Here is an 18381-nt window from a genome sequence, read left to right on the forward strand (position 1 = left end):
CAAATTTGAAACTCCCTTCACTCCTAAAGATTGCCTAGTGCATGAAACAGCCTGTACAGTGAAATTACAAGTTCCCTGTTACAAGTATTATACTATTATTATTATTATTATTATTATTATTATTATTATAAAAAAAATACTTATAATGGTCACATTATTAAGAAGACACAACAATAATTGTTACTTAAAATTATTAGATTTAGAAGAGCCAGTCTGGCCGAAACTGTTTATAAGGTAACATTATCTACCATGTATATATTAATACGGTACGGTAAGTTGTAATACCCCATCTGTTCTATGCAGCGAAACAATGTACACTCTTGAACGTAACTTACGAAGTTTGCAGAGATATGGATTCATCAAGAACAGTTTGATTTGCAGAGACTTTGAAAGGTCCATCTATAGAATAAGAATTTAGAGTTTACTTGCACCAGGTTATTTAATCAAGGCACTAACATTAACAAATTCACCTAAATTCAATGAAATATGCCTATTTCGTATTTTTAATAATGCGTCTCATTTAGTTTTAAAAATTACCCAGATTTAATCTAAAAATGCTTTCATGTCTTAGCTTGTTCACTAATGGAAACATATTACTTTTCTATGAGTAACGTGTACTACTGATGTATTTATTTTTCCATAGCGTTTATACTTTTTATATTGATAAAGATATCGATACCTTTTGCGTCTGGGTCAACTGAAGCCGATAATGTGACACTATTTGGGTCAGAAGATAAAGCAACGTCGGAGACTTCTGTTCCGTCAAATGTTAGGAGAACTGCAATATAAATATTAAAACATTATCTGCGCAATCTATTATTTCTTGGGTTTTCGTACAGGTTACTTACTTTTGAGAAAAAAATATCATGTTGCAATGCGCAAAACAGCAGAAAATAAAAGTTTAAATGCTGTCATAGGTAAGTTTCTAAATGTTTAACTCAGCCCCAACTACACCAAATAGTCTCTACATATGTATATGTATATATGTATATGTATATATGTATATGTGTATATATGTATGTGTGTATGTATGTATGTATATATGTATATATATATTTATATGTATATATGTATATATGTATGTATATATATATATGTATGTATATATCTATGTATGTATATATGTATGTATGTATGTATATATGTATGTATGTATATATGTATGTATCCATCCATGAGGCCTCGTGGGATCTCCTACTACTAACTATCATTTTACTATCCAGTTCAAGTGGGTCCTTGAGAGGCCACGACGTGGGTCGGGCCCTTCTGTGCTACACATCACTTTATTAAACGCCTGGAAACGATAACTTTTCTATAATAATAATAAAAAAAAAAAACAACAAATAGACCAAAATGCCACAAGCAAACTCTTTGGCAGATTTATTAAAAAGGGTCAGTCCAACTACGACATGGAGGTTTGACAAGATAAGTAACACCTGTGTGTTTTCTTTGGAAACGTAATAAATATAAATAATAAATGTACATTTGATTAGCTGACTGATTTGTTAAAATATTAATAGGCATGGTCCTTCCCTTTCACTGGTGCAACGACGAGTCATAGGACTCTGGGCCGAAAAAAAAAATCTTAGGAGCACCTTGCACATCAGTAAATATTTCTGCTCACGAAGTGACCGGGGAGCGTAACCCCCATATTGTGTGACTAATCCACACACATTTGCGTGCAACATATTTGGCCTCCTTCTACACACTTATTCTGAAATGTATTATCATTCTTAGTTGGTTTTACTTTTAAGCTTTTGTTATGTATGTTCATATGTTCATGTGTGTGGAGAAATAAATTAAACAAACAAACTTAATTTATGTATATATGTATATATATATATGTATGTATATATATGTATGTATGGGTGTGTGTGCGTATGTATGGGTGTATGTATGTGTGTATGTATGTATGTATGGGTGTATATGTGTATGTATATATGTATATATCCATCTATGAGGGCTCGTGAGCTCTCATGGATGGGGTGAGGGTGGGATCTCCTATTACTAACTATCATTTTACTATCCAGTTCAAGTGGGTCCTTGAGAGGCCACGACGTGGGTCTGGCCCTTCTGTGCTACACATCACTTTATTAAACGCCTTGAAAACGGTAACTTTTCTATAATAAAAAAAAAAACAAAAACAAAAACAAATAGACCAAAATGCCACAAACAAACTCTTTGGCAGATTTATTAAAAAGGGTCAGTCCAACTACGACATGGAGGTTTGACAAGATAAGTAACACCTGTGTGTTTTCTTTGGAAACGTAATAAATATAAATAATAAATGTACATTTGATTAGCTGACTGATTTGTTAAAATATTAATAGGCATGGTCCTTCCCTTCCACTGGTGCAACGACGAGTCTGGGCCGAAAAAAAATGTTAGGAGCACCTTGCACATCAGTAAATATTTCTGCTCACGAAGTGACCGGGAAGGGAACCCCCATAGAGATAAGTGTTAAGGATGAAAAGTAATTAATTATTAGACAATGCAAAAAATATTATGCGACTAATCCACACACATTTGCGTGCAACATATCAGGTCTATGCATATGCATATGCATTCCATTAGCTTGCATAAGTTACATGCTTAATCATGAATATATTGATCTATGTTCCATTAATGTAGCTTTGCCAATATAAATAGGTATTATCAAACAATCATTCAATCAATCGTTTCAGGGGCAGGTCCAGGACACACAGGGTCTATCCCAACCCCCAAAAATGGGAGAGAAGAAAGTCCAGAAAGAAGGGAGCATGACGTCACACTGTAGGCCTACTTCAAAACAAGCCAATTGTGTTAAATGTCAGTGGTCTCCACTACTGCTAAACAAAATTCTTTCTCTATATCCGCCCCTTATGGGTGGATGGGTATATTCAGTGTAAACACCAAGGATAAACTACAAAAGTCCCCAGCATGGTTAGGGCTAATCATCATGCCGGAAGTGGCACTCATAGACTTAAAATGCAAGTATAATTTTCTTTTTACCTTCATTTTTAAAACAATTGGCAAATTTAGACTGACTGGCGCACGAGAACGCATAGTCATTACGACAATGTACACCGACAGACAATCCCCTCTCTTCCGATTAGTATACGGCGTTCTTTAACTTGCACACATTTGCTTCCGGCGAGCGACAGACGACGCAACGCCGTCTGCTGATTGTCAGTGGCAATCTCAACGGATCCTCATTAAAAAGACGATCCATTAAGTCCGTGTCTTCGCGTGCGTTCTTGGTCGCGTTGCCGTCGCTTCGCCGTCGCACGCAGTGATTTTAGAAAACCTAAAGAATGTATTCTCCTAAAATTCAAAACTGAAAGGTCCAAAAAAATCATCTTAAATTTTGGTTTGTTTTTTAATCAATACAGTTTTTACAACCTACAACACATTAAGTGTACTGTAAATTCTGTAGTTAACCTTCAGAGAACTTTATTTTAGAAAATGGCCTAATTATCTTATTGTTTTCGTTAAATTAGATGGAGTTTAAATGTGGTTATATTACGTTAGTTTTTAAGGTTTACTGTAAGCCAATCAGTTACACTTACTATACTATCTTCGTGGTTAGCATAAAGAGAACTAGAACGTCGCTCCATTAAGAGTGTCTCCTCCCCCCCCCCATATGCCTAAATACAGAATTCACGAATGCATGCGATCTTTTCTTCATGCTCGAGGCTGGGTTTCAAGGAAACTTTACAGACGCACGTATACAGACGTCAATCAACACTTTCTTGCTCAACTCAAAAGGGGAACTTGCAATGTTCGTTAGAAAATGAAAAAAATCTATGTTTTATAATAATAATACTACGTCAATTTATAAGGCGCAAATAAACAAGGTGTAAGCACCAAATAATAATAATAATAATAGGCCTAATAATAATAGGCCTAATAATAATAGGCCTAATAATGGTAATATTAATTTTAATATTGGTTGCCTTTTTGCCCTTTGAACCTCTTTCCTTTTGCTGTTTTTGTGTTTGTGTGGGTCCTTTTTGTTAAAAAAATGTTTAGAATTTGATTGTTTGGATTTTTCTGCTTGAACCCTTTACTTTTGCAAAATTCAACCCATTTTGAGTGTTTCAATAAAGAATGATTTGATTTGATTTGAATCGGAGACCTAAGAGATCTCAACGTTTCAGCGCACACAGTGGCTACCACCACTTTATGCAACTGAACTAAGCTACTTTGCTCCCTGGTTATAAATCTCTATATGGTACCATTCCAACATTTAATAATAGGCTCTATTATAGTATTGTAGAAAAATGGCCGCCATTTGTATACAAAGTGAAAAATCAAGTGTCAACAGGGCTTAGGGTGACCAGGAGGGATTAATTAGGATACATGGCTATGTTGACTGTTTCTAACATTCCACTCCGCACAACTTGATTTCTAGGCCTCTTTTTAAAATTTTTTATAAGAATTATTATAATAGTAATAATAGTATTAATAGTAATTACATTACATGCATTACTATAATTAATGTAATTAATAGTAATTACATTAATTATAGTAATAAAGATGTCAGTGGCTTTTCAGAAATCGACGATGGCGACCACTGTGATAGGATGATAATGATGACGATATTACTACTGTGACTGTGGCATCGAAGCCACAGTAGTTGTATCGTTATTATTTCCATCGTATTATAAATTTTATGATAAGGAAATTAATTTTTAACCTAACACTTTTACATTTTAATGTGATAGGTTTAATCGTAAAATATATGTAATCACTAACCTTGGATAGTAAACGCACAATTATCATAATTCCCTGACGAGTCCGTAGCGGTAAAAGAGAACTTGTGTGGCCCAATTCCAAGATCAACAGGAAATGTTTCATTCAGTAATGGTGAGATTGTAGGGATATCCCCGGAGTTGTCACTTGCATTTATTGTTCTTGAATAGTCAACTGACGCCGTGGCCTTACCGTCGTCTGTATCTACAGACTTGTTCGGTGGACATTTTAATGTAGGCTTTTCGATGTCTGAAGCAAGTTAAATACATTTTAGTTATTAATTAATAAACGATCGTTTTACTAAAATATTTGCATTTTATTTAAGTTCTGTCGGTCGTTCAAATGATTTTCAAATGATTTTAAACATGTTGTTAAATGTGATATCTTTTATAATTAGTCTTATTTTGCTTTCCGTTTAATTTATTCTATTTTTATTCGTATAAGTATTTCGTATTTATTTATTAAGGTACGAAAATGTAAGTACAAAATGAAAAGCAAAATAAGACTAATACGAGAGTGGCCAAAATGGCAAAAAATGAAAGCAAGAGATTGTCATCAAAGCTTACCAAAAACCATAGCTATAATATAGTATTATAGAATACTGATAATGAATAGCAAATTAATAAAAAGCATATTAAATATGACATCTTTTAACCATATTTGTCTGAGCTTTTGGCGTAGCGGATCAATTTTTGTTTTATTAAATTGCTTAAAAAATATTGTAAAGCACACAGAGGAATTGTTTGTATGATTCACTATTATATTAATGATAATAATATTGATTTTTTTTCAAGTTTATATAATAACCTTGGACTGTTTTTGTAAACGAGCAATTATCAGTATTCCCTGATGAATCCGCAACTGTAAAATTGTATTTGAGTTCTCCAATTCCAAGATCAGTAGGAAATGTTGCACATGGATCAGGAGAGATTGTAAGGATATCCCCGGAGTTGTCACTTGCATTCACTTTACTTGAATAGTCAACTGACGCCGTGGCTTTACCGTCATCAGTATCCACAGTCTCGTCCTTCGGACAACTTAATTTAGGTTTTTCGGTATCTGTAGCAAAAGTAAAATGTATTAAACTTTAAATTAATACACGATCCCTCGAGTAACGTATTTGCTTTTAAGAAGTACAGTCAGTCGGTCGATCAAATAACTATACAACTTTATAACATACTTTTGCATTTATTTTAGCGTAGCAACAAATGTGTTACTTAGTATTTTTTTTCCCCTGATTTAATATATTTCAGACCTTAAAAGCAACAGATTGTATATTTTTATTCGTATAAGTATTTCGTATTTATTTATTAAGGTACGAACATGTAAGTACAAAATGAAAAGCAAAATAAGACTAATACGAGAGTGGCCAAAATGGCAAAAAATGAAAGCAAGAGATTGTCATCAAAGCTTACCAAAAACCATAGCTATAATATAGTATTATAGAATACTGATAATGAATAGCAAATAAATAAAAAGCATATTAAATATGACATCTTTTAACCATATTTGTCTGAGCTTTTGGCGTAGCGGATCAATTTTTGTTTTATTAAATTGCTTAAAAAATATTGTAAAGCACACAGAGGAATTGTTTGCATGATTCACTATATAACACTAACGTATAAATACTATTATATTAATGATAATAATATTGATTTTTTTTTCAAGTTTATATACTAACCTTGGACTGTTATTGTAAACGAGCAATTATCAGCATTCCCTAATGAATCCGCAACTGTAAAATTGTACTTGAGTTCTCCAATTCCAAGATCAGTAGGAAATGTTGCACATGGATCAGGAGAGATTGTAAGGATATCCCCGGAGTTGTCACTTGCATTCACTTTACTTGAATAGTCTACTGACGCCGTGGCCTTACCGTCATCAGTATCCACAGTCTCGTCCTTCGGACAACTTAATTTAGGTTTTTCGGTATCTGTAGCAAAAGTAAAATGTATTAAACTTTAAATTAATACACGATCCCTCGAGTAACGTATTTGCTTTTAAGAAGTACAGTCAGTATTAAATATTAGCTAATTTAGTGTTATTTAGATAATGTCCATATAGATCATAGAATAACAATAATAATTAATAATAACATTGCAAAAGAAAATCTTAATAATGTGACATAATATATTAATATAGCAGCAATTGTCGAGGCCGTTATAGGTTTTGTAAGACTAACGTATTAATATTATCATATCGCTTTTTTCTTCTCCCACCAAGTTCTTTGACACGTGAATAGTTTGTTAGCTATTTACTGTCTGGCATAATCTTACCAAATTAATTTTGGTGGCACATATCTGGTACTATTTGACTCGTTGTGTAATATATTGTCGATACAGCACCACAATTAAATTACACACACACACACACACACACACACACACACACACACACATATATATATATATATATATATAACACATTTGTTTTTAATGATACGCAATTACTAACCTTCAACCGTTATTGTAAACGTACAAGTATAATTGTTTCTCGACGAATCTGTAGCTGTAAAGTTGAATTGTTTAACTCCAATCTCAAGATGAGCTGGAAAGATATGGGTAGGCTCGGGAGAGATCACTGAATCGTTAGCACAGTTGGTATGAATTGCACTAGCATAGTTAACTGAAGCCGTGGCCGCTCCAGTGTCGGTCTCCACAGTCACGTCAGATGGGCATGTCAATAGGCCTATAGTTGTTTTTATAGCAGAGAATAAGTGAATTTAAATTGATTATTATTATATTCGGTATCATCATCATCATCCTCACCATCCTCCTCCCTTATCATTATTTTTTATGCAAACAGTTTCAACTTTCGTATCGGAAGTGTTTGGGTAGTATATAACTCAGAATTTCTTTCTCTCCAGTGTTAGGAAAACAATAATAATATTTATAATAGTAATAAAAATATTATGATTATTATTATTATTATTATTATTATTATTATTAATGATGATAATGATGGTGACAAGATCGATGCTGACGACCATGATGAGGAAGAAGATGAGGATGATGCTGAGAATGAGGATATGATGAGGATGATATGATGTTGTTGATGGTAATAGTAATGTATTTATAAAGCGCCAATATCACAAAGCCGGAGCAAAACTCAAAGGCGCTATGCATGTTTAGATGTTAAAAAATGTTGATTTATGCTCGGTTTTGAAAATAACACCTAGAGGTGATTCGGAACAATATGTTTGGGAAACGAGTTCCAAAGAGGGGCAGCTAATAGATATGATATGCGACCGCTGGATTTGGTGTTAACTTGAGGAACAATTAGCAAGAAGGTCGGTAATTATTTCTATGTATCCATTTCAATTCTTATTTACGTCTATTTAAAAAAGATGAAAAGTTACTATTGATCAAAATAAATATCAAGTCGTTAATACAATGTTAAGGGAAATGACAATCTACGGAAAAAAGGATGGCGAACTTAGTTATCTTGTCTATGGTCAGGCTTACGTTGGCGGGTAAAAGTTGGACAGTAGTCGAGGACGACGGGATACGGTTATCATTTATTTTTGGGATTATAATAAGAGAGGATTGAAACAGCAGGTTAAATTAATTGAAGAGTATAATCATTATTGAGAAAATGCGAATAATTACGCCAATTGCTGGTTCGTAATCACCCAGAGAATAGAAACTTCGTTTGATACTTAGACACTGACTAAAGACAGTATATTTTTAAGGGCTTAATGGGTGGAACTTATTAAATGCATGGTTATTAGTCGGGCCTAGGACTATTAAAATAACTAAACTATGATAGCGTTGTTAGTAGAAAGTCCGAAGAGTAAATAAATAAGAACAAATGAATCTTGGAGAGAGAAGTCTCGAAAATAAATTTAATATTGGGATGTTAATTACATGTAATTACCATATTTAAATAGGCTTAAGAGAGTTGACATCATTTTACTAAACATAGATTATTAACTACAAAATAAATTCTATTTTAATATTGGTCTTTGGATTATATAATGGTGATGGTAATGGTCTTCTATTTATATGCCGCATAATACATGCAATGTATCTATGCGCTTTATAACCAGTGGCTTGTCTGGAAGTCTGGAAATGTTGGTGTTGATGGGGAGGGGGGTGCGAAGGTGAATTGGGGGAAAAGGGTTCGATGACTAGTTGAGGGGCGCTAATTCGCGAAATACGGTGATTTTATGTGGAAAAGGGTTCGATGACTAGTTGAGGGGCGCTAATTCGCGAAATACGGTGATTTTATGTAATTTTTAACTACTTTAGCTTGATTTTTTGTGGGCTACTGGGAGGGGTGTTGGAGGAGGGGGGAGGGGCTAGTAAATTTTGGAGAGGCGTGCTCCCGGCACACCCCATAGATACGCTACTGTTTATAACCAAATGTTTAGAAGAGACAAAAGAAAGAAAGAAAGAAATAATAAAGATAGTAAAGGAGATAAATTTATATAATAATTATTAACGGATTTTGATGATTTAGACATACGGTTGCATAATTTTTGTGTAGGCTTTTTTCCTTAAAGAACTTTTTGTAACTATGTATTATATTTTTAATATGAGCTTTTTTATATCCTATAATACATTTCGAAATTATTAGCAAGTAGTTTAGATGATGTAGGTGGAGGTGTGCTGGAGTTTCAGGTTAGAGAGGAGGTGGTTGGAACCTTGCAGATACCTATGTGTCACTGGGTCACTGGGGCTATCGAGATTAGCGACAAGTTGGTGCGCAAAGTGGATATAAAAGTTTGCAGGGATGGTTCTTTTATCAAGATACTTTCTCGACCAGTTCATGAACTGATCCTACTCATTCCCGTTGAAGACATGTGTTAGATATTGTACCAGTATGTATCTCTTAGGACTTTATCTTATTATTTTCGTAATTTTGGAAATGCAGAACTTTTTTTATGTTTTTAAGATTAACTTAAAATATTTGTAGTACTGTTAAAGATTTTGCCTTTAAGTTTATATGTTTAGAAGCAGTGGTATCCTCTGTATACCAGGCGGGGAGTGTGCTGTCCCCTATCCCAGTATAGTAGTACTATATTGGTTACTAGGTTACGCTGCTAACGCTCTATCTATGTTTATGTTCGTCTTCGGTATGCAGATGAGTCTTGGGCATATTCGTGTAGATGCTGAGTTAAGAAATAGACGAGACAAAACATCGGTACTGTTGTTAGTTGAACTAATACGAAGACGTTTAATGTATAATGTAGCCTGCCACAGGAACTGTCTTTGTGAGTAATATATCAATCTTTGTACGATTTAAACTATATAATAACTTGCTAAAATCACAGTTATGTTTAACGTTTATATCGGATGATACTAGTATTATATTACTATTGTCGATTACCAGTATTTTATATACTGTACAGTATCAAAGTAGGGCATAGGCTTATAGCTGTCTGTGTAGGCCCTAAGCTTATACATAGGCTTGTTATAAACGCTTCTAATAGGGATGACGTTTTATTATTACAACTCAGCCTTTATGTTAATATTTATCGTACTAATTTACGCCATTTATGTGGGTGTGGCAGCCCCCCAGGCTGTTTGATATGCAATTAAATATCTACACGTTATTGACGTGTGGATGTGCCTGCGTTTACGCTAGCCTATGCTTATTGCTATGCTTTTTTTCATTTATATATTTCAGTTACCGCACACACGCACGCATACATTTATGTCATTGTTGATTAAACGGACTCAGAAAGCCGTATTTGGCCTTTCAAATTAAAACCTATTATCAAGCTTTAAAACTTCAATAACTCATTTCTGTAGACTATCAGAATCTCAGTTTACCATTAATATTATTTTTTCTTTTATGTTGTGCTTTTTTTTCTCAAATATTTTCTTTTTTCTTTATTTCACTTTTCCTTTCATCTCTTTCATCTTTTATTTTATTTTCCTTTTGGGTTTTATTTTTTCATATCAGTGCTAAAATGTTTTTTTAATTTTTTTAAAGTAATTTTTCTTCTTAATTTCTTTTATTTGTCTTTGTCAGGCACATTGAATTTATCAGTTATTTAAATGAATATTATTTAAACCATTTTACATGATTTTATTTTAAGTAATGGATTAATATTATTATATAAATTTTATTTAATACAATTTATATTGTCCTACCAATCAATGTACTTTAATCAATTGGATATTCGACTATCGAAAGCCACTAATAAATGTATAACAAAGGGTAAATCTTGGAAATAAGAAAAACCCGAAAAAAATAATACAGCAACTTAAAATATAATACAGTAATGTTACAAAATGAAATACAATAAAAAATTGTTAATAAAAAACTTACAAATTGTTTTAAAAGATGTAACGACTGCTTGAAATCGTCTTTCAGTGACCGAATAATCAGTATGCATTTTCAACTGCATGTCACTATGATTTGTCTTGAAGTCATCTGGTAAACTTTTATTAGTGTGATGCGCCTTCTCCATGCCATTGCTAAACACTTCGATGTAGTCATAAAATAATTCAAATTCAAAATCAACGTAAGGAAGATGAAGATTGTAGCCGTCGTACGTGTAAAAGTTGCAAGTCACATTCATATCGTTGTTATAATCATTCGGATAGTTGATGGAGCGTACTGTTACGCCTACATCAGTTGAATATGCAAAAACAAATGTTGTTGTACCATTACAGATTATGTCTACAAAAAAAAAATAAAAGAAAAGAAAAATCATAGATGGTTTACCAAAGTTAAATCCTAATGGAAATTACAAATTTTTGCGTATGTTATAAATACAATTTAGGAAAATTATCATTTTTGCTTTTCTCTTTGCATATTTCATTTACTAAATAGTTATATTGGTAGTCTTAACAACAGGTATAAAGTACATTCGTTGTGTAATACGAAAAAAAAAACATACAAAGACAAACAAATATAAATGGAATTATCTTTCATTAATAATAACAAAAGAAAATCATATTCTGCAGTTTTCAAACACAGACAAAAAAACCGTTAAAATCAAAAGGACAATCTAAAATCTATTATCGTTATCATTCCAAAGCATCTTTATGGAATTACAAGTTTTTGCGTATGTTAAAACTACAATTTAGGAAAATTATTAGTTTAGATTTTCTCTTTGCATTGATTAACATTATTATGATTTAACATAAATAGTTAAATTATAATGGTAGTCTTAACAACAGGTATAACGTACATCAGTTGTGTAATGAGAAAAAAAAATACGAATGAACTTTATTATTTTTCATTATTAATAACAAAAGAGAAGCATATTCAGTTGGCAAACGGAGACAAAAAAACGTTAAAATCAAAAGGAAAATCTAAAATCTATTGCTATTATCATTATCATTTTAAAGCATCATATTTGAAAATACTAGGCGCTATATCGTTATATCAGTTTTCATGCAATCCTTAATTCATTTCTTAATACTTTAGCACCCAGAAATGGCGTACACGCCCTTAGGTTATTGCATATTAAATGGGAAGACACATAGGCCTATCCCGATTTTCCCAATCACCCTATCGATAACTTAACATATTTCAACATAGAAATAAAGAAATTGAAATATTATTACGCAATATTGATACTAAGAAATCCTCTGGCATAATGACATTAGCAATAGTGTCTTCAACGCTGCCGCCTTACCCCTTTCAAAACCACACTTTATAATTTTTAACCGGGCACTACACGAAGGTTCTTTCCCGCTATGCTGGAAAAGGCTAATGTATGTCCTGTTTATAAAGGGGGTAGAAAAAAATAAAGTTTCAAAGTATCGTCCCATTTCACTTTTACCGACCATATCAAAAATATTTGAACGTCTAATTCATAATTCCATTTCAAACCATGTTTCACCTATTCTTTGCAAGGCCCAACACGGTTTTACCCCTAACATTTCCTGTTCTACGAATATCACAACTCTTTTAAGTACAGCATACAAAGCCATTGAATGCCGCTCCCAGTGTGACGTAATACATACCGATTTTATTAAAGCGTTCGACAGGGTCAATCACGAATTACTTATTTACAAACTTACAAAATTTTGATATATCTGGTCATTTGTTAAAACGTCTTGTCAGTTATCTTAGTGAGCGTGAGAAACGGGTTACTTTGGAAGAAGCTTTTTCTACCTGGCTTTCCGTTAAATTTAGAGTTCCCCAAGGAACCATCTTAGGCCCTTTGCTTTATAACCTATTTATAATGATCTCCCGTTAAATCTAAACTCACAATGCTTAATGTATGCCGATGACATATTAGACAAACCAACACCCTTGAAAATTCCCATCGGTTACAGAAAGATCTTAATGCTTTCTGTAAGTGGTGTGACACTTGGGGTATGTATGGTCATTAGTGAAATAAATTGTAAATTTCTTAAAATTATCATTAAAAAACTAATATTATATTCCAATACAGTATAAACAACCATGCACTTAATAATGTCGAATTCCATAAAGATCTGGGTGTTGTTCTTAATAATAAATTTTATTCGCCATATAAAATACATTAGTAGTAAAGGTAATAGAATGTTGGGCCTCGTTAAGCGGAATTGCTGGAAATTAAGGAGTCCTAAAACGTTGATTTGTCTTTATACGTCTTTGGTAAGGTCTCAATTAGAAAATGGTACTATAATGTTTAATGGGTTATGTAAAAGTCAAGCTAAAAAATCAGAAATTGTGCAACATAGATTCCTGAAATTTGTATGTAAATCGTGTAATGTTAGTCGTAATTCTATTAACTTACCCAGCATAAGTTAACGAACTAGGACTTATTTGGATTGTATATTTTTTTTAAATGCACGAAGTGACTATTTGGTCCTTACCTTCTTTCTTTATTTGGTTTTTCTATTAAAAGTAAACGTTCTTGTCAGGCCTCGGTTAATTTATTCTATATTCCATTTTCTCGAACCAATATTCTTAAAAACAGATTTATTTCTAAATTACCTAGAATTTTTAACCCACTTATTTAGTTAGATTCGACCATTTATATGTTCATTATTAGTTTGAATATGTTTAAGTATGAAATTAAGAAATGTCTTGAGTAAGTGTTTTTGATGTTTCCCGTCTTTCTTGTGTTTTACGTATTCCGTTCTCTAAAGCGGGCTCCACGCTGTTGAATGTGAATTAAATAAAAAAAAAAAAACAAAGTAGCATTTACCATTTAGGCATTTATGATATTCCTATTAGAATAATGATGGAAATGGATAAAACATTTTCTAGCTTAATTAGTTTGATTTCTATTTTTTGTTGCATTACGTTCATCTACCAATTTATTCAATCATTTATTTATTTATTCATTTATTCATTCCCCCCTCCCCAACACCCACATTTGGAAATTATGGATCTCATGTCCCTTACTGTCTCCTTCATTGTCCCGCCTAGGCCTATACTTGATTGACACAATCTAACTAGGCTCAATCTAACTAGGCTCCCTTCCTTTGTCCTAGACTGGCTTAAGTATAACTACAATATCTACCTATTCATCAACTCTAGGCATAGACTAGATTACTGCTCACTGCTACTGCTTATTTGTGCTAATGTTTCGGTAGCAGAGGCCTATGACTAAAAAAATTTACAGATTTCCAGGGATGTAATTATGTTGGGCAGAGGTGGATTGGGCCACCAAGCCTTAACGTTTTCCACCCAGTATGTAACTAATTTTACGGCCCTTTTCCTTCCTTAAAATAAATGCACTAGTATTATTATGAGTTTACCAATGTCACCCACTAACCCTTTAAATGTATATCACCAACACTGCGCTTGTACAGCTACAAACTTGGATTTGGTTCCAGACCACCTAAGACCCATGGATAGTAGTAACTTTGATAAGATAATTCTAATATTGATAAATAATTGATTGTAATCATAATTGAATATGTCAGCTGCTCTGATATTTTTACAATTATATACTACTACTACTACCACCACCACCTGTGGTCTGTGATAACAATTTTAAAAATGTATATTTTTTGAAGTAATATAGTACGTAGACTTTAAATCAGGTTATAATCAATTTACATATTATTTTCATCTATAGTGTATTCAATACTGAATCATGCTTAGTGGCTATGTAAGTTGTGCCTAGGCATGACATGGCTAATATAGGATCTGATCCAGCAGGGATTTGTAGATTATTGATTACAAAAAAATCACCTCACAAAAAAATTTGTTGAGATGTGATGTTAAATAATTAGTTTGTTTTTTTTAATTTGACCTCATTTAATTTGTATTATTTAAAAAAAAAATTGTTTGCCAATATTTCAACATACATATTATTATGCTGTAACTTATGCCTTATGGTGTTTTTGCACACCTAGGCCTACTTCTCTATTAGCAATGTCGTAAAGATGAGTTAGCATACAGTTGTTCTCACTGTTGTGCCTCTGCAAATTAAATACTGATCATGCCAATTTATACCCAGCGATGACGACCATTCATACAGTACTTTTTTTTTAAAAGTACTTCACATTTTTTACATCCCTTCAAATTCATCCGGACCATAATTTATTATTTTACACCATTTTTATTTATTTTTTTAGGATTATTTATATTTTGTTATTATTGCGATTACATACAATTGTTTTTTCTATCTGGTTTACTTAACTAATTTATATTGTAACTAAATTAGGACTTCCCTATCTATTGACAGACTGCATTTGAACTATTTATAAAAATATACCTCGAACTGTAGCTAGTGTGTTCTAGTTATTTAACTTTAAAAACAAACATGTCTGTCCCTGCATTAAAAAGATACCCAAATATCAAATTACAAATAACTTATAGTTATCATTATGGTCTTGTTGTAGGACAATTATTATTATTATTATTATTATTATTATTAAAATCAGAGATGAAGTTACAGCAGGTTGAGATAGGCAGGGCCATCCTGACGGAACTTCTCCACTCAGTCTAAAGCTAATTTCTTGAACTCCACCCACCCTTATTAACCCACTTGTCCATCCTTAAAATACACTCTTTTATCTAGAACAGTGGCTCCAAACGTGAAGTCCGCTAAAAATAATCGGTGGTCCGCCAAGCTGAAGAGGTCCACAGAGGGTCCACGAAAAATTGGGTTCCCGCTAGATTATTAGAACAACTTGTTCATGATTCCATTATTTGTCTTGTCTTACAACAGTGTTCATGCCATGACAATAATAAAATATCCATGATTCGTTCACAGCAAATTGTTTTAACTGGCATTATATTTTAAGTCCAATAATTTATTGGTGATCTGATAGAATCTTTTAAATTAGTTTTTATAATATGTATTGTTTATGTAATGATGTTTAGACAGGAGATCTTCAGGTAATATACATCTTGTTGCCATGTTTTCTCTTGTATTGATTTTTACCTGGATATTGAATATATTTCAAATATCAGGAGGGAGTCCTAAATTTGACAAAATTAAATGGGGATACAAGAACATTACATTACAATTTTGAGTCTGATAATATCGTTTTCTGCCATCTAGAAGAGTCATAAACATACATACTTCGTACCTCAGCCCCCCATGGTGGGGCTGAGTAGCGTGTTTCTCTATCTGTAAAATTTACTGTACGCACCCTCCGCTCCTGCATAGGCCTACGTCGAATTCCAAGATCCCAGATCTCTTAATTTGTCAAATCATCTTCTATCCATAATATTACTGGTGAAATATCTCCCATGAGTCGCCCTAAATTTTACCGAAACTTAAAATTAAACGAGGAATAAATAAAGATTACCTTAAAATTTCTGGTCGGACAGTGCCATTTCCCGCCACCTAGAAGTACCATATACATAAAAAAATATATTTGGGATAGGGATAATGAGTACTTTTAGACATGATGGTCTGTGAAAACTGTTTACATGTCCAGTGGGGAACCACTGATCTAGAGTTTACCAATTTTATCACACACACACCCTTAAAATGTTTATAATCCCACACTTTCTTTTCTGCAGCTACAACCCTGTAAAAGTTTTTACGACAATTTAAGTCAATATGTAAGGTGATGGTGAAGTCCATCTCCACGTTCGCTTCTCATTTTTTACTCTTATGTCAATGCCTCACTTTATTAAATGTTTTTCTACATTTAAAAAAAAAAGAAAACAAAACATGTTTTTTTGTTTCCTTTTTTGTCTAAGACCTATTAATTCCACAATGTATATTTTAAGTTAAATTTAAAAAAAATAACCGTTAAATTAATAAAATAACCGTTAATTTTATTAATAGTCTTAATTTGTCCATACTTCACATGAATTTTTTATATGGGTCTAGCTATATGAACCATGCAATGATATTTTAGTGAGGCCAATATTTTGTTGATGAGTTTGTGCACAAGAGAATGTTTATAAGGGCCTATTAATTTAATTATATTGAAAGAATGCTGTAAGTTAATTGTGACTAAATCTCACTTCTTCTCTACAGCAAATAATGTATGCAAGCATTAAAATTGGGAGCAAGCTGGGATAGCAAATCCAAGTTCTTTATGAACATGTATAAGATATAGTTCACTGTTAAAAATAATCAAATTTATTGATTAGTTGGCCCTACTGTATATAATTATTTTACAGTTTGTAAATAATAAACATAAAAGAGAATCATCTAGCATATCACACAATTAAAAATGCACATAATATAAAAAATTATAACATAATGCACATAATATAAAAATTACAACATAAAACATATATTTTAAGATAAATTAAAAAAAATAACCGTTAAATTAATAAAATAACCGTTAATTTTATTAATAGTCTTAATTTGTCCATACTTCACATGAATTTTGTATATGGGTCTAGCTATATGAACCATGCAATGATATTTTAGTGAGGCCAATATTTTGTTGATGAGTTTGTGCACAGGAGAATGTTTATAAGGGCCTATTAATTTAATTATATTGAAAGAATGCTGTAATTTAATTGTGACTAAATCTCACTTCTTCTTTACAGCAAATAATGTATGCAAGCATTAAAATTGGGAGCAAGCTGGGATAGCAAATCCAAGTTCTTTATGAACATGTATAAGATATAGTTCACTGTTAAAAATAATCGAATTTATTGATTAGTTGGCCCTACTGTATATAATTATTTTACAGTTTGTAAATAATAAACATAAAAGAGAATCATCTAGCATATCACACAATTAAAAATGCACATAATATAAAAATTATAAAAAACTCAATAGTTATTCATAATACCCTTTTGTAATGCTCCATCTATCCAAAAACCTACAGTATTTTGAGGTGGAAAATATTATTTCCCCTTGACCAGACCAGGATCACTGTGCAAACTCCCCAACTTACAAGATATTTTTGTGGTAAAGCTCATCACAAAGCAACAGAACATGCTTCCCAAAAGAGGGAGCCTACCGCTCGGCTCCCACAGGGAAGTATTACAGTAAGTTACATTACTAGTCACATCTTAACCACCATTTTCTCCACAAGGAGAGAGCCTACCGCGGCTCCCCCTGGGAAATATACAATACGGTCCGCGTATCTTGTGACTTATAATCTAAACAGCATACTGTAAGGTAAACATAACAATTTGACTAAAGTTGGGTTTAGGTATATAGGAGTCAATCGTTTACATAAAGAAATATGTTATTTTCTTTTGTATACTTGGTCTTTTCTTATTCCCAATCTTTAATAAGCGATTCTCCAATAAATTTAAAAGGTACTCATGGGTTGGCTATAAAACGAAGACCGAAGTCCGAAGACCTATTTC

At 32.5% G+C, this 18381-nt stretch overlaps 1 long non-coding RNA gene across 1 annotated transcript; it reads right to left on the reverse strand.

The window, feature by feature from the left end:
• Positions 1–222: 222 nt before the first annotated feature.
• LOC117099846 lies at positions 223–4835 on the reverse strand. The gene is made up of 3 exons (XR_004444026.1): positions 4738–4835; positions 680–778; positions 223–399 (listed from the first exon to the last, which is right to left on the reverse strand). It is a non-coding gene; the product is annotated as an uncharacterized LOC117099846 (long non-coding RNA).
• Between the last annotated feature and the right edge of the window lie 13546 nt (positions 4836–18381).

The sequence above is a fragment of the Anneissia japonica genome, unplaced genomic scaffold (assembly GCF_011630105.1).
Source record: "Anneissia japonica isolate Jap-2015-1 unplaced genomic scaffold, ASM1163010v1 scaffold3351_len82871_cov96, whole genome shotgun sequence".
In the NCBI taxonomy this organism is placed as follows: Eukaryota; Metazoa; Echinodermata; class Crinoidea; order Comatulida; family Comatulidae; genus Anneissia; species Anneissia japonica.